Source organism: Bufo bufo, chromosome 4 (genome assembly GCF_905171765.1).
Source record: "Bufo bufo chromosome 4, aBufBuf1.1, whole genome shotgun sequence".
In the NCBI taxonomy this organism is placed as follows: domain Eukaryota; kingdom Metazoa; phylum Chordata; class Amphibia; order Anura; family Bufonidae; genus Bufo; species Bufo bufo.
The window spans coordinates 522,394,292-522,417,293 of NC_053392.1; the positions used below are offsets into that span (position 1 = coordinate 522,394,292).

The window sequence follows — 23,002 nt, forward strand, 5'->3', positions numbered from 1 at the left end:
CTTAGCAGTCAGGGTGAGCTCTTAGGGTTTTATAGGGGTCACCTTTATGCTCCTTAGTTTGGGATCAAGCCAGTCTGATGTTTATCCATAACTTCCAGCTATTTGCAACATCATCCGTGACACATTGTTTTCTGGGTCACTTAACTGTCACTAAACTACCTCAGCACGACCATAGGCTTTGAAAAACACCCATCGCCTGCAATCTCTCAAACGTGCGCATGAGCACAGTCATCACTACACCAAGATTGACGCATAGAGGAATAAAATGTATGTCATGAGTGTGTCAACTATTGACAACTCTTTGCGGTTGTCTAAAATCTATTCCATACACGTCCCCTGATAGGGGACGTAACAGGGATTAAACTGATAGGAATAGTACTACTTAACACTGCACTCATATCTGGTGGTACAGTAGATTGCACGGCGCACGGCGCACGCGCAGTGCCCCAAATTGAAAGTAGGAGGACCAACCAAGCATCTTTTTCCATCTCCCGGTTCCTAAAATCTATTACATAGACCGACCCAACTATTGACAACTCTTTGCGGTTGTCTAAAATCTATTCCATACACGTCCCCTGATAGGGGACGTAACAGGGATTAAACTGATAGGAATAGTACTACTTAACACACCACTCATATCTGGTGGCACAGTACATTGCAAGGCATACGCGCAGTGCCCCAAATTGGAAGTAAGAGGACCGACCAAGCATCTTTTTCCATCTCCCAGTTCCTAAAATCTATTCGATACACCGGCCCCTGATAGGGGACAAAACAGAGATTAAACTGTTAAGAACAGATTTTTTTTAATTTAAAAAAAAGAGGACAGCCTCTGAGGAGCTGGGTATTTTTTGGCCGCGTTACTGAACGCTCATGCACAATGGCTGTAGGCTCATGCGTCCTTTTGCGGAGGTGACAAACCTGGTCAGTCAAACCCAAGGCAACATCATCGACCTCATCCCATATGCGTTTTTTTCTGGAGCGTGCCATGCGAAGAGTGCTGGATCAGGCCGTAGATGAGCATGAAGAGGAAGAGTTGTGGTCCCCATCACCACCAGAAGCAGCCTTGTCGTCGTCGATTGCTGGACCTGCGGCAACGCAGAGAGAGGAGTCTGAAGAAGAGAAGTCAGAGGAGGAAGGTGGCTTTGAGGAGGTGGAAGACCAACCACAGCAGGCGTCCCAGGGGGCTTGTTGTCACCTTTCAGGGACCCTTGGTGTTGTACGTGGCTGGGTGGAGGAAGAGACATTCAATGACGTCAGTGAGGACAAGGAATGGGACATGGCTAGCTTGGTATCCAACATTGTGCAAATGGGGAGTTTGCAGTTGTGCAAATGGACTGTTTGCGTTTTTTTGCGGTGCGTTAAACGGGGAGTTTGGTCCGTCAGAGTTTGGTCTGTCACTGTGAAGCGGGCGTAACCCTTGCACTACCTGATCGATACAACATCATACCTGATCGTATATACACACACTGGATGTTTTAAAGCACGTTATTCCAAATAATTTAGGAATGTTAGGTGATTTATGCCCTTTATGGATTAAAACCCGACTCTGCGTCAACTACGTAATTGTTCATGGGAGTTTTGCCATGGATCCCCCTCCGGCATGCCACAGTCCAGGTGTTAGTTCCCTTGAAACAACTTTTCCATCACTATTGTGGCCAGAAAGAGTACCTGTGGGTTTTAAAATTCGCCTGCCTATTGAAGTCTATGGCGGTTCGCCCGGTTCGCCCGTTCGCAAACATTAGCGAAAATTTGCGTTCGCCGTTCGCGAACGGAAAATTTTATGTTCGCGACATCTCTATCCATGAAACCATGTCGGTCCTTTCCTTTTGCGCCCTGCCATTTAGTGATACAGCAGTTTGCGACCACAAATGTGGTGTTTCTGTAAACTGCAGTATCAGGCTAATAAATATTAAATTTTGTTTGGTTGTTAACCCTTGCTTTGTTACTGGAAAAAACGGATTGAAATGGAAAAGTGCCAAAAATAGCTGTTTTGGCACCTTTTTTTTTTTTTTTCTGACCGTGTTAATCTGGGGGGTTAGGTGATGGGGCATTTTTATAGAGGAGATTCTTACGGACGCAAATTATTTAGGTTTTAGACTATATTATCCTTTTTGATACCCAAAAATTTTTTTTTGTATCTATAAAGTCTAATAGTCATTTTTTATTTATTTTACTAGCCGATTATCTTATGTAAGGGCTCATTTTTTGCAGGATGAGAGGACGGTTTTATTGCCACTATTTTGGGGGCTATATGACTTTTTGATCGCTTGCTATTAAAAATTTTGTTATGTAAGATGACAAAAAAAGTTTTTTTTGGCCATGTTAATCTGGGGGGTTAGGTCATGGGGAATTTTTATAGAGGAGATTATTACCGACGCAGCGATACCTAATTTGCATACTTTTTTTTAAATTATTTTAGTTTTTACAATTTTTTTTGGTGTCTCAAGTCTGAGAACCAGTTTTTTTATCCGATAGTCAGTGGCTAAATTGGGATATAAATTTAGTACTCCATGGAAGTGTGGTACTCCGTGAAGCAACCGTCAATACAGAGGCCCGGATGATCGGGCACGTGTCGCACTGAGTAGTGGTGTCCTTCCGTATCCCCCTCCTGCAACACACTGCACTTTTTTTGGGGTTCGTCCTTTCTTTCCAGTATGGGGGACCACACCTCGAAAGTGTTGGCCAGGGATGATCCGGGCGCCTCCAGTTCCCAAGGTACTCCGGCATGTTGTTTTCCAGTCCGAAAAGATCAGGGCCTTTTGAGGACTGCCTCATAGAACTGAAGGAATGTCCCTGTGTTGCCAGCGCTCCGGGACAGCACAAAAGAGTTGTACATGGCAACCTGCACAAAGTAGACCGCAACTTTTTTGTACCATGCCCGGGTTTTGCGCATGGCGTTATATGGCTTGAGGACTTGATCAGAGAGATCAACTCCTCCCATATACCGATTGTAGTCGACGATACAATCGGGCTTCAGGACCGTTGACGCGGTACCTCGCACAGGGACAGGGGTGATGCCGTTACCATGAATTGTGGACAGTACAAGGACATCCCTCTTGTCCTTATATCTGACCAGCAACAGGTTTTCACTGGTAAGGGCACGGGTCTCACACCTGGGGATAGGTACCTGGAGGGGGTGGGCAGGAAGGCCGCGTTGAACGCAATGAGAGACTCATCAACCGCGACCTCCCTTCCAGGTACATAGGCCTGTACAAATTTGGCCCCAAAGTGATCGATGACCGGCCGTATCTTATACAGATGGTCATAGGCAGGATCACCTTGGGGGGGACATGCTGCATTATCTGAATAATGCAGACATTCCCGGATGGCCTCAAACCGGGAGCGTGTCATGGCCGTACTGTAAAGTGGGGCCTGGTAGAGGACGTCCCCACTCCAGTAATGCCTGACACTAGGTTTCTTGACTAGGCCCATATGCAGCACGAGGCCCCAAAATGTCCTCATCTCGGCTGCACTGACCGGGGTCCAGCCACTGGGCATAGCCAAAATGGAGCCCGGGTGTTGAGAAACGAATTGTTGGGCGTACAGGTTCGTCTACTCCACCATTAGGTTTACCAGTTGGTCACTGAAAAAATGACAAAAAAAGTCATATTCAGTGAAGCCCACTGTGGAAATCTGGATTCCTGATTGGCCTACAAACTCAGGAATCACGGGCTCAAATCGCTCTGGGGTACACCAGACAAGTTCACCGGCAGGGGGCTCCGGTGGATTTAAATGGTGGGCCGGAAAACTAGTACGAGCCCCAGAGCAGCTCGTACTAGGGTGGTCCACAGGGTCGCTAGCATGGCGGTCCCTTTGATCCGCCTGGCGGCGTCTCCGCTGCCTTGGGGGCTCATCATCATCGCTAGATGATGAGTAGGACGCGGATGACAACAGGAAAGTGGGGTCATCCTCGTCCTCACTGGAACTCTCGGAGTCGGAGGCAAACTGGGCGTATGCCTCCTCGGCCGAGAACGTCCGGCGGGCCATAGGGGAGTGTGTGTCTGCGTGTGCGTGTGTCTGCGTGTGTATGTGTGTAAATCTTTATTTGGTGTGAGTGTGTGTGGGGGCACGGGTGTTCGCATACTTATCCCTAAAACTAACAGAAAAAAAAAGTTGATCAGCGGTGGGGTGTGTGATGCGCTAACAGTGGCCGGACGCTAAGAGTGCCGGCCACAGTCAGCGTACGCACAAATAAATTTAAAAAAATTAAGAAATGCCTGCGCCCCAAAAAAGTTGTGTGGGGGTTGCAGGGAGGCAAGCGGCAGCACCCCTGGGGGGTCTAGGTTCACACAGCTGTGCTGTGGACCCCAGAAACCCTACTTAGGGTGATGCAAGAAAACTTTATTTTACCACTAACTTTCCCTTTATTTTCCCTGCCTAGCCCAACCTTTCTCTAGTCTTTCCCTAATTACCTGCAGATAAGATGGGGGGTGCTGGGGCACAGATCGGGTCCTGGGGCAAGGATGGGTGCTGGGGCACAGTTGGGGTGATGCTGGCTCAGATCCGACACGTGCAGGCAGCGCTCCTCTCTCCTCGGGCTCTGGACACAAAAGGAGGAGGAGAGGAGTGCTGCTATCATTTGAATCTCCCGCTGGCCGGCCCTCATACCAATCAGAGGCGATCCTGAGAGGTGATGTTACCATCAGCACTCAGGATCGCAGGATGGTGATTGGTGGGGTAAAATCACACCACCGATCACCATCCTGTTCCGGGTTATCGGGTCCTCAGAGACCCGAATAATCTGGAAACGCAGCAAACCGCACGTCTGAATTGACCTGCGGTTTTGCTGCGATCGCCTACATGGGGGGGTCACAGAACCCCCCCAGCGCATTTGCCCCAGGTGCCTGCTCAGTGAAATTTCCTCTTTAATATTCATCTCAGATGTCATGATCAGCGATGACCACAGCAGATGAGAGGTTCAATAATGGGGGTGGCCAATCGCAATTCCCTGTCATTGCACTCACTGTTTACAACGAAATGTGCTTTTTGACAAAGTAATTTGTCACAAAGCAAATTTTTCTGTAAAATTCGGAGAAGCTGCCTAATTTAATTTTTGAGAACTTCAGTAAAGTAGCTCCCAAAAGGGCAGCAGTTCTATCTACATAGAAAAAGCTAGTTCCACAGTGCAGATTGTTGATGTATTTAATTCCATTTTCGTAGCCAAGCCATTTGTGGAGGAATACTATGAAAGTCTTATGCAACTATAATGTTCCTGACCTCATTATATTAGCCATTTTCATACTGTAGCACTAGCACTAAAATAAATAAAAATGTATGTAATTTTTTCATTTTTAGCTTACAACTTACAAGTTCTTTTTCAATTGGGATAGCCTAACAATAAAACAGATGTAATCATAAATGGAGTGTCTGGAGTTAATCTTTAACAAGACTTAACAAATATCATTATAATTAGTGTTGAGCGAATCCAAGTGAAACAAATTGCATTTACTCCGAGTTTCAGTAAAACGTCGATTTGCCATAAAACTGAATTTCCTCACGCTTTGTGGTAACAAATTATTTTTTCCCTAAAATGGCGGCTACATGTGTTACAAAGTGAAAGGAACAAGTGAAAGGATTATGTGACCCATAATGCTGTGCAGCCAGCCAATCAGGAGATCAGCCATCTCTTATGATCTTAAAACCCTATAAAAATTTTAATCCCGCCAGGTCTCTGCCATTTTACTGAGAGAGTTTTCAGACACTGTAGGGAGAGCATAGGGAGACTGAAGGGATAGTGCAGGGACAGTGCGGGCTCTGTGTAATCGCCCTGTGCATCTTGTTCCACTGCTGTGCCATTTATTCTTAATTTGTTCTGTTATACATAGACTGACTGTGCATCAAACCTAGTTTCAACAGACGGTCTAATATATTGACACTTGTACCTAGTTCAACTGCTGCACCATTGATAATTTACCTGTTCAGTTATACATAGATGTACTGTGCATCTGACTCATTGTCAACAGGCGGTGTAATGTATAGGCACGTTTATATACTTCATCTGTTGTGCTATTTATACTTAATCTGTTCTGTTATACATAGACTGACTACATCAGACTTAAAGAGGACCTTTCACCTGAAAATGAAAGTTAAACTAAAGATATAGCCTTACTTACATGCCACCGGTATTGCTTATTCAGTCATTCATTTTTCAATCAGTGCCCCCGTTTGCACTGCGGAACGCACATTGCCGGTTTCCGTGTTTTGCGGATGTGTAAATGGGCCCTTAGTCTCAACAGCCGGTCTAATATATAATTAATAATTTATTTGTTTAGTAATATAGAGACATATGCTGCATCAGACTCAGGTGGTGTAATAAATAGGCACTTTTATATTGTTCATCTGCTGGGCCATTTATACTTAATCTGTTCTGTTATACATAGACTGACTGTGCATCAGACTTAGGCCACATTCACACGGGCGAGTTTTCCACGCGGGTGCAATGCGTGAGGTGAACGCATTGCACTCGTACTGAATCTGGACCCATTAATTTCTATGGGGCTGTGCACATGAGCGGTGATTTTCACGCATCACTTGTGCGTTGCGTGAAAATCGCAGCATGCTCTATATTGTGCTTTTTTCACGCAATGCGGCCCCATAGAAGTGAATGGGGCTGCGTGAAAATTGCAAGCATCCGCAAGCAAGTGCGGATGCGGTGCGATTTTCAAGCGTGGTTTCTAGGTGACGATCGGGATGGGGAACCGATCATTATTATTTTCCCTTATAACATGGTTATAAGGGAAAATAATAGCATTCCTAATACAGAATGCTAAGTAAATTAGGGATGGAGGGGTTAAAAAACAAATAAAAATAATTAAACTCACCTCATCCACTTGTTCGCGCTGCCCGGCTCGTCTTCTTTCTTCTTCTTTAACGACCTGGGAGGAAAAGAACCTTTGGTGACATCACTGCGCTCATCACATGGTCCATATAGAGCAGTGGATAAGGTGAGTTTAATTATTTTCCCGCGACACACACGCATCCTATCCGGCACTCACACGCGACTTTCACACTAGAGTTTTGTTTTCCTGTATTGAGTTCCGTCCTAGGGGCTCAATACCGGGAAAAAACTGATCAGTTTTATCCTAATGCATTCTGAATGGAGAGCATTCCGTTCAGTATGCATCAGGATTAGAGTTGAGCGGACACCTGGATGTTCGGGTTCGACGAGTTCGGCCGAACTTGAAAAAAAATTAAAAATAACAATCTGGATCTAGGAGTAGGAGGTTGAGGAGGCGGTGGATGGGTGGATGTGGCGGTGTAGGTTGACGTGGCGGTGTAGGTGGAAGCGGCGGTGAAAGAGGAATAGGTAGCCAACACTGATTTGTGTTATTTTTTGTTTTTAAATTGTGGTATCCCCCAAAATATTGGGACACAAAAAAAAACAAAGAATAAGTGCACTTGAGTACAAGAATGGATGGTTGAGGCTGGTATAAATGTCTATTCTGCACAAGGTACGTCCAAGTCCTGTGGGATCCATGCCTGGTTCATTTTAATAAACGTAAGCTTGTCCACATTGGCTGTGGCCTGTGCTAATGCTCTCTGCCGTGCTAAACACACGTTCACACTATACACTGGCTGCAGGGCAGGTCAGCACCTCCAAGGCTGTCAAAGCTTTTCCACATTTGGGCCATGCTAACCCTGCCTTCTCAGGTGCTGATGGTGCCCCAGCTGCGTTGGCGACCTCTTCCTCCTTCTCTGCCTTCGCCTTGTGCTTCCACTGTGCCCCCGCTGTCAGGTGGGAATGCTATCATCAGTGTGCGCTTGTAGTCGCACATCTTCCAATCAGTAACAGATGTTTTCACTAAATTTAGTTCCCTGTCAGCAATGCAGAGCAGGGGTTCATTCACGGCAAAAGGGGGTTCATGTCACCCAGCAATAGAACAGAGGATTTTGAGAGATTTAGGCCCCTGTCACCAGGCACAGCAGGGGTTCATTCACGGCAAAAGGGGGTTCATGTCACCCAGCAATAGAACAGACGATTTTGAGAGATTTAGGCCCCTGTCACCCAGGCACAGCAGGGGTTCATTCACGGCAAAAGGGGGATCATGTCACCCAGCAATACAACAGAGGATTTTGAGAGATTTAGTCCCCTGTCAGCAATGCAGACTAGGGGTTCATTCACGGCAAAAGGGGGTTCTTGTCACCCAGCAATACAACAGACGATTTTGAGAGATTTCGGCCCCTGTCACCCAGGCACAGCAGGGGTTCATTCACGACAAAAGGGGGTTCATGTCACCCAGCAATAGAACAGAGGATTTTGAGAGATTTAGGCCCCTGTCACCCAGGCACAGCAGGAGTTCATTCACGGCAAAAGGGGTTTCTTGTCATCCAGCAAAAGAACTGAGGATTTTGAGAGATTTAGGCCATGTCACCTAGGCACAGCAGGGGTTTATTCACGGCAAAAGGGGGTTCATTTCACCCAGCAATAGAACAGACGATTTTGAGAGATTTAGGCCCCTATCACCCAGGCACAGCAGGGGTTCATTCACGGCAAAAGGGGCATCTTGTCACCCAGCAATAGAACAGAGGATTTTGAGAGATTTAGGCCCCTGTCACCCAGGCACAGCAGGGGTTCGTATACGCCAAAAATGGTAAAATGTCACCCGACAATTGAAAATAAGAATTTTTTCAATTTAGTGCACTAAAATTGGCACTTTTTTGCATTAAAATGGCTATAAAATAGTCCTTGAAAAGGCTATAGGGATGTAAAAGGCAGTAAAATGTGCTTAAGAGCATGGCAACTACTCTGCAAACAAATGGATAGGGAAATAACTTAAAATAAAATAAATGAAAAGTTCTTTGTGTTTTTCTTTTATTTTGTCTCAAAATTGAAGCATAGTAACATACGGCAATACGTGTAAACGTTTTCGGCTATGCAAAGCCTTCCTCAGACACTAAGAGATTACAAAAAAATGACAATCAAGCCCTATGTAGATACTATATTTGATTAACAGCATATACAGTACAGACCAAAAGTTTGGACACACCTTCTCATTCAAAGAGTTTTCTTTATTTTCATGACTATGAAAATTGTAGATTCACACTGAAGGCATCAAAACTATGAATTAACACATGTGGAATTATATACATAACAAACAAGTGTGAAACAACTGAAAATATGTCATATTCTAGGTTCTTCAAAGTAGCCACCTTTTGCTTTGATTACTGCTTTGCACACTCTTGGCATTCTCTTGATGAGCTTCAAGAGGTAGTCCCCTGAAATGGTTTTCACTTCATAGGTGTGCCCTGTCAGGTTTAATAAGTGGGATTTCTTGCCTTATAAATGGGGTTGGGACCATCAGTTGCGTTGAGGAGAAGTAAGGTGGATACACTGGTGATAGTCCTACTGAATAGTCCTTACTTTAAGAAATGAAGGTCAGTCAGTCAGCCGAAAAATTGGGAAAACTTTGAAAGTAAGGGCTATTTGACCATGAAGGAGAGTGATGGGGTGCTGCTCCAGATGACCTGGCCTCCACAGTCACCGGACCTGAACCCAATCGAGATGGTTTGGGGTGAGCTGGACCGCAGAGTGAAGGCAAAAGGGCCAAAAAGTGCTAAGCATCTCTGGGAACTCCTTCAAGACTGTTGGAAGACCATTTCAGGGGACTACCTCTTGAAGCTCATCAAGAGAATGCCAAGAGTGTGCAAAGCAGTAATCAAAGCAAAAGGTGGCTACTTTGAAGAACCTAGAATATGACATATTTTCAGTTGTTTCACACTTGTTTGTTATGTATATAATTCCACATGTGTAAATTCATAGTTTTGATGCCTTCATAGTCATGAAAATAAAGAAAACTCTTTGAATGAGAAGGGGTGTCCAAACTTTTGGTCTGTACTGTATATATATATATACACTCACCTAAAGAATTATTAGGAACACCTGTTCTATTTCTCATTAATGCAATTATCTAGTCAACCAATCACATGGCAGTTGCTTCAATGCATTTAGGGGTGTGGTCCTGGTCAAGACAAACTCCTGAACTCCAAACTGAATGTCAGAATGGGAAAGAAAAGTGATTTAAGCAATTTTGAGCGTGACATGGTTGTTGGTGCCAGACGGGCCGGTCTGAGTATTTCACAATCTGCTCAGTTACTGGGATTTTCACGCACAACCATTTCTAGGGTTTACAAAAAATGGTGTGAAAAGGGAAAAACATCCAGTATGCGGCAGTCCTGTGGGCAAAAATGCCTTGTGGATGCTAGAGGTCAGAGGAGAATGGGCCGACTGATTCAAGCTGATAGAAGAGCAACGTTGACTGAAATAACCACTCGTTACAACCGAGGTATGCAGCAAAGCATTTGTGAAGCCACAACACGCACAACCTTGGGGCGGATGGGCTACAACAGCAGAAGACCCCACCGGGTACCACTCATCTCCACTACAAATAGGAAAAAGAGGCTACAATTTGCACGAGCTAACCAAAATTGGACTGTTGAAGACTGGAAAAATGTTGCCTGGTCTGATGAGTCTCGATTTCTGTTGAGACATTCAAATGGTAGAGTCCGAATTTGGCGTAAACAGAATGAGAACATGTATCCATCATGCCTTGTTACCACTGTGCAGGCTGGTGGTGGTGGTGTAATGGTGTGGGGGATGTTTTCTGGGCACACTTTAGGTCCCTTAGTGCCAATTGGGCATCGTTAAAATGCCACGGGCTACCTGAGCATTGTTTCTGACCATGTCCATCCCTTCATGACCACCATGTACCCATCCTCTGATGGCTACTTCCAACAGGATAATGCACCATGTCACAAAGCTCGAATCATTTCAAATTGGTTTCTTGAACATGACAATGAGTTCACTGGACTAAAATGGCCCCCACAGTCACCAGATCTCAACCCAATAGAGCATCTTTGGGATGTGGTGGAACGGGAGCTTCGTGCCCTGGATGTGCATGCCTCAAATCTCCATCAACTGCAAGATGCTATCTTATCAATATGGGCCAACATTTCTAAAGAATGCTATCAGCACCTTGTTGAATCAATGCCACGTAGAATTAAGGCAGTTTTAAAGGCAAAAGGGGGTCCAACACCATATTAGTATGGTGTTCCTAATAATTCTTTAGGTGAGTGTATATATATATATATATACACTCACCTAAAGAATTATTAGGAACACCATACTAATACGGTGTTGGACCCCCTTTTGCCTTCAGAACTGCCTTAATTCTACGTGGCATTGATTCAACAAGGTGCTGATAGCATTCTTTAGAAATGTTGGCCCATATTGATAGGATAGCATCTTGCAGTTGATGGAGATTTGAGGAATGCACATCCAGGGCACGAAGCTCCTGTTCTACCACATCCCAAAGATGCTCTATTGGGTTGAGATCTGGTGACTGTGGGGGCCATTTTAGCACAGTGAACTCATTGTCATGTTCAAGAAACCAATTTGAAATGATTCGAGCTTTGTGACATGGTGTATTATCCTGCTAGAAGTATCCATCAGAGGATGGATACATGTTCTCATTCTGTTTACGCCAAATTCGGACTCTACCATTTGAATGTCTCAACAGAAATCGAGACTCATCAGACCAGGTCGTGGCTCTGGGCGCAATGAAACTGTGCCTGCTGCCAGTACTCCAGAAAAAAAAACATCCACCGTACCAAGCTTCATGTCCAACTTAGCTGTGTGGCTTAGGACAACACTGTCTAAGTCGGACGAGTGCGAACAGTTGGTCGGTTGGATTGCTGAAGATAATGCTTCCAGTTGGTTAAGCACCACCCTCTCTTCCACCAAGTCCAGTCTCTGTAGCCAAGAGTCTGGTCAACCGAATCCTCTCTCTGATCATCCTTCCTTCGACCATGGAGAGGCTTGGCAAACTAGTGATCCCACACTCGGATTTTCCGAGGAGCTCTTTCCAGTGCCACACTTGAAGAGGGACCTGAGATATTGTGCCCTTATTCCCAACCTCTTGAGCCTTCACAGTCTCAAGAAGATGACGGTGGTAAGCTGCAATCATTCGTAAGATGATGATGAGACACAGTTGTCAATCACTGAGGTTGTGGTTATGTCAAGTCAGGAGGATGAGCAGAGTGAGGAAGTGGAAGAGGAGGTGGTTGACGATGGTGTCACTGACCCAACATAGGAAGGTGAAAAGCCGAGCGAGGACAGCAGTACAGAAGGGGAGGGATCCGCAGCACCGCAACAGGCTGGAAGAGGCAGTGGGGTTGCAAAAGGGAGAAGTCGGCTCAAACCTAACAGGCCCACAACCGTTACACCGAGCACCCCTATGCGTAAATCTACCTTGCCAAGAGGTAGGTGTTTTGAAGTATGGCGCTTTTTTGAGGAAAGTGCAGACGACAAAAAAATGGTAGTTTGCAACCTGTGCCGTACCAAAATGAGCCGGGGAAAGAACACTAGCCACCTCAACACCACCAGCAAGATCCGCCACATGGCACCCAAGCACCCTAATAAGTGGGCCGAATTCCTGGGTCCACAATCTGGGTCTGTGGGTCACACCACTGCCTCCTCTTCCCCTGTGTTACGTACTGCTGGCCAATCCCCTGATGAAGGTGCAGGCCTGGATGCCCCTCGCCCTGCACCTGGACCTTCGCATGTACCATCAGCAACAACATCCACTTCCCTGTCCCAGCGCAGCATCCAAATGTCCATGACACAGTCATTTAAACGCAAGCGCAAATACCCAACCACCCACCCACCCATAGGCCATAGCACTAAAATGCGCAACTTTCAAGATTACTGGCCCTTGAAATGTTGCCATTTAGGCTTGTGGACACTGAGGCCTTCCGCAGCCTGATGTCGGCAGCCGTCCCTCAGTACGCAGTCCCCAGCACCACTATTTTTCATGGTGTGCTGTGCCCGCCTTACAACAGCATGTGTCCCAGAACATCACCCGTGCCCTGACCAATGCAGTTACTGGGAAGGTCCACTTAACTACGGACACATGGACAAGTGCTGGTGGCCAGGGACGCTACATTTCCCTGACGGCACACTGGGTGAATGTTGTGGAGGCCAGGAGTGAGTTGTACCCTGGGATGGCACAGGTGCTACTCACGCTCAGGCCTCTGTGAGGTTTTAAAAAACTTTGATGAATCCACACAGATGTTTAGTGGCGATAACTATATTATCAGCGTAACCATCCCACTGCTGTGTCTACTCAAACGATCGCTGCTCACAATTAAGGATGACTCTCTGAATGTGGCAGATGAGGAAATGGGGGGGACATTACACAGGGTGATAGCCAGCCCACCCTCAGTTCATCTTCTCAGCACAAATTGGACCATGAAGAGGAGGAGGAGGAGGAGCTTGAGACAGTTGCCTCTCTGCTACAGAGGGTAGTACCCATGTAGCTTTAATTCCATCTGCTCAGTGTGGATCGGCAGAAGAGGAGGAGGATGAGGAGATGGAGAGTCCTCCTGATGTCGACATCGACGTCTTGCCTGTTGGTACTCTGGGACACATGGCTGATTTCATGTTCATGTTAGGCTGCCTTTCCCACAACCCGCGCGTTATACGCATTTTAGACAACACGGATTACTGGTTGTTCACCCTTCTCGACCCCCGCTAAAAAGATAACTTCTCATGTCTCATTCCTCTGGTGAAGAGGACAAGCAAAACGATGCTATACCAAAAGGTCCTTGTTGACAAATGTATCCAAAGTTGAAAGGGCAGACATCTAAATGGATAGTCGCCATCATTGGGACGTGTGATCGCCTAGAAGTCCAGTCTCAGTAGCCAAGAGTCTGTTCAACACAATCCTCACCATGATGGCACACTGGGTGACGTTGTGGAGGCCGGGAGCAAGTTGGCTGCTGGTACCAGACTTGCCCTCCAATAGATTCTCGTTAACGGAAAGTGTACTCATTCCAATAATAGGGCTACTTAGGAGTACTGTACTGTTATTTATTGTCACTACCTCCCCGAGTCAGGAGTGGGTAACTGCCTGCTGCCTTCCTTGGATTCTTCTGTTTTAATAACTTGACCCACCCTCTCTGTGTGGTTCACAATTAGGGAAAAAAAGGGGCAAGGCAACAACAGCCAATCAGATTTCAGCCATTGACCTCCCTTGGATGTGGTATCCTTTTCTCAAGCTCCCTCTCTGCCATCGAATCCTGATTTCCCGTTACCTGTGATCACCATGGTAGGCGCAGAAAAGAACATCAAAAGTTGATAGGGCATACATCCAAATGGATCGTCGCCGTCACGGGGATGTGCAATCGACCAGAGGTTATCTAGAGTCACCAATGCAGCAGCAGGCCCTCTCCCCTAATGTTTTAGATGGTCAGTTCAGCAGGCCCTTTCTCCAAATGTTTTTGAAGGTCCAAAGCAGGCCATCAATCATAATTTTTCAAGGGTGTGTATGATGCCCTCCTTTATAGGTAACAAAGGGTGTTTTGGAGTGTCGGTTCCTTGTCATTTTTGGCAGCCCTTTCACTTAGTGCATAGGCTTTATGAGTGTAGGCGTCCCACTACATGAACAATTGTACCACAATGTGAATGAGGCCCTCCTTTATGTGGTATACAAGCTATTTCGGAGTGCCTCTTGCTTGCACTTTATATACAATGGAATATACAGGAAAGAATGTTACTAGCAATTTTTCCTATAAAGAAAATTTGGGGGGTTTTGTGCGTATTTTTGTCAGTCTGTAAAAGTGGCGTACTACTCGGACAACATGGTTCCCAGCAGGAAACTGGGAGTCAAAGATGCATCCAGACATTTTCCCCATGCTGTTTCCGATCCAATTCGGTGGCGTTTCTGTCACTTTCTGATGTTTTCCATTGGACCAGGCACCCTCCCCTCTTCAGAGCAGGGGGTGCCTGGTTGTCTCCCATTGACTTCCATTATACTCGGGTGCTTGGCCGAGCACACGAATATAGCAATGTGTTCGGGCCGAACACCCGAATACTTTGGTGCTCGATCATCACTAGTTTTTAGCCATAATATATTTACACATATTATTATATATTTAGAATATATAATATGTTATAATATATGTAAATATATTATGGCTAAAACATCAGTAGTAGTTTCCCACATATTATGCAGTCATATATATCAGAAGTATGATTATATACAGTACATACCAAAGGTTTGGACACACCTTCTCATTCAAAGAGTTTTCTTTATTTTCATGACTATGAAGGCATCAAAACTATAAATTAACACATGTGGAATTGTATACATAACAAACAAGTGTGAAACAACTGAAAATATGTCATATTCTAGGTTCTTCAAAGTAGCCACCTTTTGCTTTGATTACTGCTTTGCACACTCTTGGCATTCTCTTGATGAGCTTCTTACAAAGAAAAACATCCAAGCCAGGCTACATTTTGCAAAAACACATCTGAAGTCTCCCAAAAGCATGTGGAAAAAGGTGTTATGGTCTGATGAAACCAAGGTTGAACTTTTTGGCCATAATTCCAAAAGATATGTTTGGCGCAAAAACAATACTGAACATCACCAAAAGAACACCATCATGCTTTGGGGCTGTTTTTCTTCAGCTGGAACTGGGGCCTTAGTTAAGCTGGAGGGAATTATGATCAGTTCCAAATACCAGTCAATATTGGCACAAAACCTTCTGCTAGAAAGCTGAACATGAAGAGGAACTTCATCTTTCAGCATGACAATGACCCAAAGCATACATCCAATTTAACAAAGGAATGGCTCACCAGAATAAGATTAAAGTTTAGGAATGGCCCAGTCAGAGCCCAGACCTGAATCTGATTGAAAATCTGTGGGGTGATCTGAAGAGGGCTGTGCACAGGAGATGCCCTCTCAATCTGACAGATTTGGAGTGTTTTTGCAAAGAACAGTGGGCAAATCATGCCAAGTCAAAACGTGCCATGCTGATGAAAAGTACTAGTTTAAGGATGTGCACACTTATGCAACCATATTATTTTATTTTTATATTTTTTCTTCCCTCTACCTTAAAGATTTCAGTTTGTTTTTCAATTAAGTTGTACAGTTTATAGGTCACATTAAAGGTGGAAAAAGTTCTGAAATGATTTATCTTTGTCTAATTTTTTTTACATCACACAAACCTGACATTTTAACATGAGTGTGTAGACTTTTTATATCCACTGTATGTATATATATATATATATATATATATATATAGCCATAAAAAGTCAGGCAGCACTCCCTTGGAAGATGAGAAGAAGGGTGCCGGCGGTAATCCCTCGATTAAGGATGATGAATAAGGGCTCTTTCACACTTGCGTTGTTCTGTTCCGGCATAGAATTCCGTCGTCGGGGCTCTATGCCGGAAGAATCCTGATCAGGATTATCCTAATGCATTCTGAATGGAGAGAAATCCGTTCTGGATGCATCAGGATGCCTTCAGTTCCGGAACGGAACGTTTTTTGGCTGGAGAAAATACCGCAGCATGCTGCGCTTTTTGCTCCGGCCAAAAATCCTGAACACTTGCCGCAAGGCCGGATCCGGAATTAATGCCCATTGAAAGGCATTAATCCGGATCCGGCCTTAAGCTAAACGTCGTTTCGGCGCATTACTGGATCCGACGTTTAGCTTTTTCTGAATGGTTACCATGGCTTCCGGGATGCTAAAGTCCTGTTTGCCATGGTAAAGCATAGTGGGGAGCGGGGGAGCAGTATACTTACCGTCCGTGCGGCTCCCGGGGCGCTTCAGAGTGACGTCAGGGCGCCCCACGCGCATGGATGACGTGATCGCATGGATCACGTCATCCATGCGCATAGGGCGCTCTGACGTCATTCTGGAGCGCCCCGGGAGCCGCACTGACTGTAAGCATACTGCTCCCCCACTCCCCACTACTACTATGGCAGCCAGGACTTTAATAGCGTCCTGGGTGCCATAGTAACACTGAACGCATTTTGAAGACGGATCCTCCGGCAAATGGAGTACACAACGGATCCGGACAATGCAAGTGTGAAAGAGGCCTTAACAATAAAAGTCTGCAGCACTTCTTGAAAGATGAAAAAAATTTTCTATTTATTCACACATGTCATGTAACAACGTTTCGGTTCTCTCTCAGAACCTTTTTCAAGTCAAGTCAAGTTTCAAGTTTCAAGTTTGACTTGAAAGAGGTTCTGAGAGAGAACCGAAACGTTGTTACATGACATGTGTGAATACATTTTTTTGAATTTTTTTTCATCTTTCAAGGAGTGCTGCGGACTTATTGTTTATATATATATATATATATATATATACAGTCAGGTCCTTAAATATTGGGACATCGACACAATTCTAACATTTTTGGCTCTATACATCACCACAATGGATTTGAAATGAAACAAACAAGATGTGCTTTAACTGCAGACAGGTGAACGATGTAGGAATTACAAAAAATTTTCATATATGCCTCCCACTTGTTAAAGGACCAAAAGTAATGGGGCAGAATAATAATCATAAATCAAACTTTCACTTTTTAATACTTGGATGCAAATCCTTTGCAGTCAATTTGCCGTCAATTACAGCCTGAAGTCTAGAAGCATAGACATCACCAGACGCTGGGTTTCATCCCCGGTGATGCTCTGCCAGGCCTCTACTGCAACTGTCTTCAGTTCCTGTTTGTTCTTGGGGCATTTTCCCTTCAGTTTTGTCTTCAGCAAGTGAAATGCATGCTCAATCGGATTCAGGTCAGGTGATTGACTTGGCCATTGCATAACATTCCACTTCTTTCCCTTAAAAAACTCTTTGGTTGCTTTTGTAGTATGCTTTGGGTCATTGTCCATCTGCACTGTGAAGCGCCGTCCAATGAGTTCTGAAGCATTTGGCTGAATATGAGTAGATAATATTGCCCGAAACACTTCAGAATTCATCCTGCTGCTTTTGTCAGCAGTCACATCATCAATAAATACAAGAGAACCAGTTCCATTGGCAGCCATACATGCCCACGTCATGACACTACCACCACCATGCTTCACTGATGAGGTGGTATGCTTAGGATCATGAGCAGTTCCTTTCCTTCTCCATACTCTTTTCTTCCCATCACTCTGGTACAAGTTGATCTTGGTCTCATCTGTCCATAGGATGTTGTTCCAGAACTGTGAAGGCTTTTTAGACGTCGTTTGGAAAACTCTAATCTGGCCTTCCTGTTTTTGAGAGTCACCAATGGTTTACATCTTGTGGTGAACCCTCTGTATTCTCTCTGGTGAAGTCATCTCTTGATTGTTGACATACATACACCTGGAGAGTGTTCTTGATCTGGCCAATTGTTGTGAAGGGATTTTTCTTCACCAGGGAAAGAATTCTTCGGTCATCCACCACAGTTGTTTTCCGTGGTCTTCCGGGGTCTTTTGGTGTTGCTGAGCTCACCGGTGCGTTCCTTCTTTTTAAGAATGTTCCAAACAGTTCTTTTGGCCACGCCTAATGTTTTTGCTATCTTTGTTTTGTTTTTTCAGCCTAATAATGGCTTGCTTCACTGCTAGTGACAGCTCTTTGGATCTCATCTTATGAGTTGACAGCAACAGATTCCAAATGCAAATAGCACACTTGAAATGAACTCTGGACCTTTTATTTGCTCATTGTAATTGGGATAATGAGGGAATAACACACACCTGGCCATGGAACAGCCGAGAAGCAAATTTTCTTATTACTTTTGGTCCCTTAACAAGTGGGAGATACATAGGAAATCTGTTGTAATTACTACATCGTTCACCTGATTTGGATGTAAATACCCTCAAATTAAAGCTGGACCTGACTGTATATTTTAGTAATTACCCGTATATTTTGTGCCATGCATTTTTTACAATTACAAAAAAAAAATATTAAATATATAAATCTAATTTAATCTCTATTTCTAAAAAAGTTTGTGACAGGATTTGAACTCACAGCTTATGCATCATAGCCCAGAACTTTAACCACTACACTATGTAACTGCATAGCCAGTCAGTTTAAAAAAAAAAAATGAGAGACTTCTACTGTATAGGTCTCAGAAGTACAGAAGAAATCTCATATATATATATATTTTTTTTAGTAACTTGCTACGCAGCTATTATAGCTGAGTGTTTAATGGAGTGCTGTAATTTTTTAAAACTGATGATCGGTGGGGGTCTGACCCAGGACACCTGCCGATCAGCTGTTTGAGAAGTCAGCGGCACTTGCAGTAGTGTCGCAGTAGTGTCGCAGCCTTCTTGCTGTTTTCCCGCAGGCCCAGTGACATCACGACCAGTATCAATGGCCTGGGCAGGGTTAAGCTCTGTTCACTTGAATGGAGCTTAGCCGTACCCAGGCCAGTCATACTAGTCGTGACGTCACTGGGCCTGCGGTAAACAGCGAGAAGGCCGTGGCACTACTGACAGCGCTGCTGCCTTCTCAAACAGCTGAACAACAGGGGTCCCAGGTGTCGGACCCCCGCCGATCAGATGCTGATGATCTAAAAAAAATTAAGTGCCTTGCTTCTAATACAGAAGGTCGTGAGTTCGAATCCCAGAAGAAACTTTTCTGATGCTCGCTCAACACTACTGTGCGTCATTTTACACCATCTGCTGCTACCACATAGATTGATAGATAACCTATTTTGTTAGCCACTGATACAAGTAGTGGCCCAGTCACAGAGTGGGGAGGATGACAGCAGTAGTTTGTGTTGACATTACTGTTTATTTTTCCCTTCTTTTGATCCATCAGATGAACAACCCCCCAAAAAACAGATGCTGTCTTTTGAGCATCCACCTTCACACGGTCAGTATTTGGTCAGTATTTGATCAGTATTTGTAAGTCAAAAACAGGAGTGGGTCCAAAATAAAGATGACATGTGAAGGAAATATTTGAATGTCTTCTGTATTTTCAACACACTCCTGCTTTGGGCTTCCGAATCATGATGAAATCCTGATGCAAAATACTGACCGTGTGATGGAGGCCTTATGGATGCTCCAAAGACAGTATTTATTGTGTTTTTTTTTTGTCATTCTGAGGGATCAGAAGAATGGTAAAATAAACAGTGATGTCAAGAAGTCCAAACAGTGGCTCTAAAGCAAATTGGCGAGGGTGGCAACAGCATGAGAAGTCAACATAGTGGCCCCATAACAGAATGGGGAGAGTGGAAACAGCATGAGTAGTCAACATAGTGGCCCAGTCACAGAGTGGGGAGGGTGGTAACAGCATGAGGAGTCAACATAGTGGCCCAGTCACAAAGGGGGGAGGAGGGGCAACAGCAGTGGAAGTAACAAGATGATGACAGTAGGAGAAGATGGCTGCAGAGGCAGCAGGTGTGTAACATCAGGCGGGTAGCAGCATCAGAATAGTGGCTAAAGCATGTGGCTTGTACGTAACGGGTCAAATTTTACAATGTTCTGGTGTGGCAGCACACTGCAGTCAGTACATTACTTCCAGAATGATCTACTCTGTTGTGTGAGGCACCAGTGTTTGAAAATCCTGGATGATCCACACTAGAGATGAGCGAATTATTGAAAAGTTCGATTTGGCTGATTCTCCGAATTTTACAAAATATGTGGAAGGTGGAATTCCAAAGAGGAGATGTTGGGTTACACCATTCTGCCTTTGCAGCCCAAGTAGGGTGTGTTGTGCACAGTAAGGGTGGTTGAAGTGCATGAACAGTTTCCCAGTACATTTTGATGATGTCTTGCAGTTGGGTGGAAGACTTCAGAAACCGGGTTACAACCAGATGAAAGACGTGTGCCGTGCAGAGCGCATGGTACAGCCCTCTTTGACACAGCACAAGCAAAATGTTCTTCCCGTTATCAGTGACCATATGTCACGGCCTCTGTTGTGTGCGCAGTGACACGGTTGCCGTGAATGCTATTGCCTGAGGCAACATGTAGTTTTTGCAGCATGTAGGCGGCTCCTCCTTTCCCCTGGGTCCTTCCCTGTCTGGTGCCGGAGTGTTTAATTATCTGGCTGGTGTGGATTTAGGCGTGTCTTGGGTGTGGCCTCTTGGCTCTTTATATGTTGTGTTGTGAGCGTGAGGTCAGTGGCTCTTCAGCCTTTGTGTGAGCTGGAGTGCTGCTCCTATGCTGGATATGCCATCTGTCCAGCTAGACATCAATGTCACCTTGATGTCTCCCCTATGTTCCCTAGGTGATGGCAATGCCGCCTCCACATTCTCATGCTGTGATGTCCTCCACTGCCTTCTCATCCTCCGCCTTGTCCTGAACCTGCACTGTGGGCACAGTTCTCAGTGGTCCTCCTGCATACCACCTATTCAAAGGATGCTGGTGTCACACTATTCTAGACCTGGTCAGCCTGGGCAAACACCGGCGAGGAACTGCTTCTCATCATCGAACAAGAAATAAAATCCTGGCTGTCTCCTCACCAACTGAAGATCGTAATCATGGTGTCACAGTGGGGAGTGTGCCAGAATCACATTTACCCTGTGGGCCGAAAACGACATATATTGTCCTTGACCATAGTTACGCTGCCATGAATTGTACCAGACAGGCTCAAGAACTGGTCAATCTTCTATTGTATGTACGTATGCAGGGTTGGAACAGGTTTTTTAGAAAAGTAGTATGGCTTGGGACTCTCCACCTTGGCTTGGAATAAGCTATCAGTTCTCTGAAATGGGCAGAGTCAATCACATGGAAAGGGAGGGACTGTAGTACAGGTAACTTGGCCAAAAGCACCCTAAGCTTCTGAGCTGTTGGAAGAGTGCACGCATATTGTTGTTTCTTTGAAATCACCTTGGTGATTGATTGCTGGTGAAACACGTGATGAAGAGGAGCATCAGGCCCAGTAGATAATGAGAAGAAAACACAGCTCCCATTTGCTGAGGTAGTGGAGCCTTGACTGCTGGAGAAAGAGGTGTGGGCAACTAGGCTGTACTACATTAGCGTCACGGTTTTCCCAGGCCACTTTATGGTGATGCTCCATGTGTTCATGCAGGGTTGTGGTGCCAACATTGGCACCCTGGCTATGCTTCACCTTCTGCCCACAGATCCTAAATATGACCACGCTGACATTTTCAAGTGACTTGATGAAAAATTCCCACACCGGCGAGTATGGTATTTTACTCCAACCACTCTGTGCTGACTGCTGCCACTGCCTCTATGAAGCCATGCACTGCTAGTTGTTTTCAGACAGATAGGCTCCTGAGTAACAGACGATCTACCCCAGGCACGTTTTGCTCCAGAACTCACCCTGCTGGCTCATGGCCACGCTTGCACCATGCTGGCTCAGATGCATGCTTCCAACAATCCCCCTGTCTCATGAGCAAGCTGCACCCCCCCACACCCTTGAGGATGATGGTGATGAAGCCCCCAGTCCACCTGGCTCCCACGTGCGATCAGCTACATCATCATCCATTACTGTCTGGTCGTCAATTATGTCATCCTCACCAGTCTCATGGCCATGTCCCTGACCACTGGCAAAACCTGCCCCATGCCAGTAGCTGCTGACTGTCTTCAAAAATATCTTCCTTGCTGAAAAGCGGAGCAGAGCCGTTGGCATACATAGATAAGCAACTTAATAGATATAGATAACCAATTTGAGAATCAAGGCCTAATACAATTGCTAATCTATTAAACAAGATGGACACCCCAATAACAGTGTAACTAGACAGCTTATCCACCCTAATTTGAGAATTAAGGCATAATAAAATTGCTTATCTAGTAAACAAGGTGGACACCTCAATAACTGTAGAACTAGACAGCTTATTCTCCCCAATTTAATAAAGAAGATGTAATAGAATTGTTTACCTAAGCTATCTAATTGTACTGGTATTGAGGTGTCCACCTTGTTTAATAGATAATCAACTGAATAGATATGGATAACTAATTTGAGAATCTAGGTCTAATTGAAGTATCTATTAACCACCTCAGCCCCCAGTGCTTAAACACCCTGAAAGACCAGGCCACTTTTTACACTTCTGACCTACACTACTTTCACCGTTTATTGCTCGGTCATGCAACTTACCACCCAAATGAATTTTACCTCCTTTTCTTCTCACTAATAGAGCTTTCATTTGGTGGTATTTCATTGCTGCTGACATTTTTACTTTTTTTGTTATTAATCGAAATTTAACGATTTTTTTGCAAAAAAATGACATTTTTCACTTTCAGTTGTAAAATTTTGCAAAAAAAACGACATCCATATAGAAATTTT

At 44.9% G+C, this 23,002-nt stretch overlaps 1 pseudogene; it reads right to left on the reverse strand.

Moving 5' to 3' along the window:
- Positions 1 to 645: 645 nt before the first annotated feature.
- LOC121000105 lies at positions 646 to 823 on the reverse strand (annotated as a pseudogene).
- Between the last annotated feature and the right edge of the window lie 22,179 nt (positions 824 to 23,002).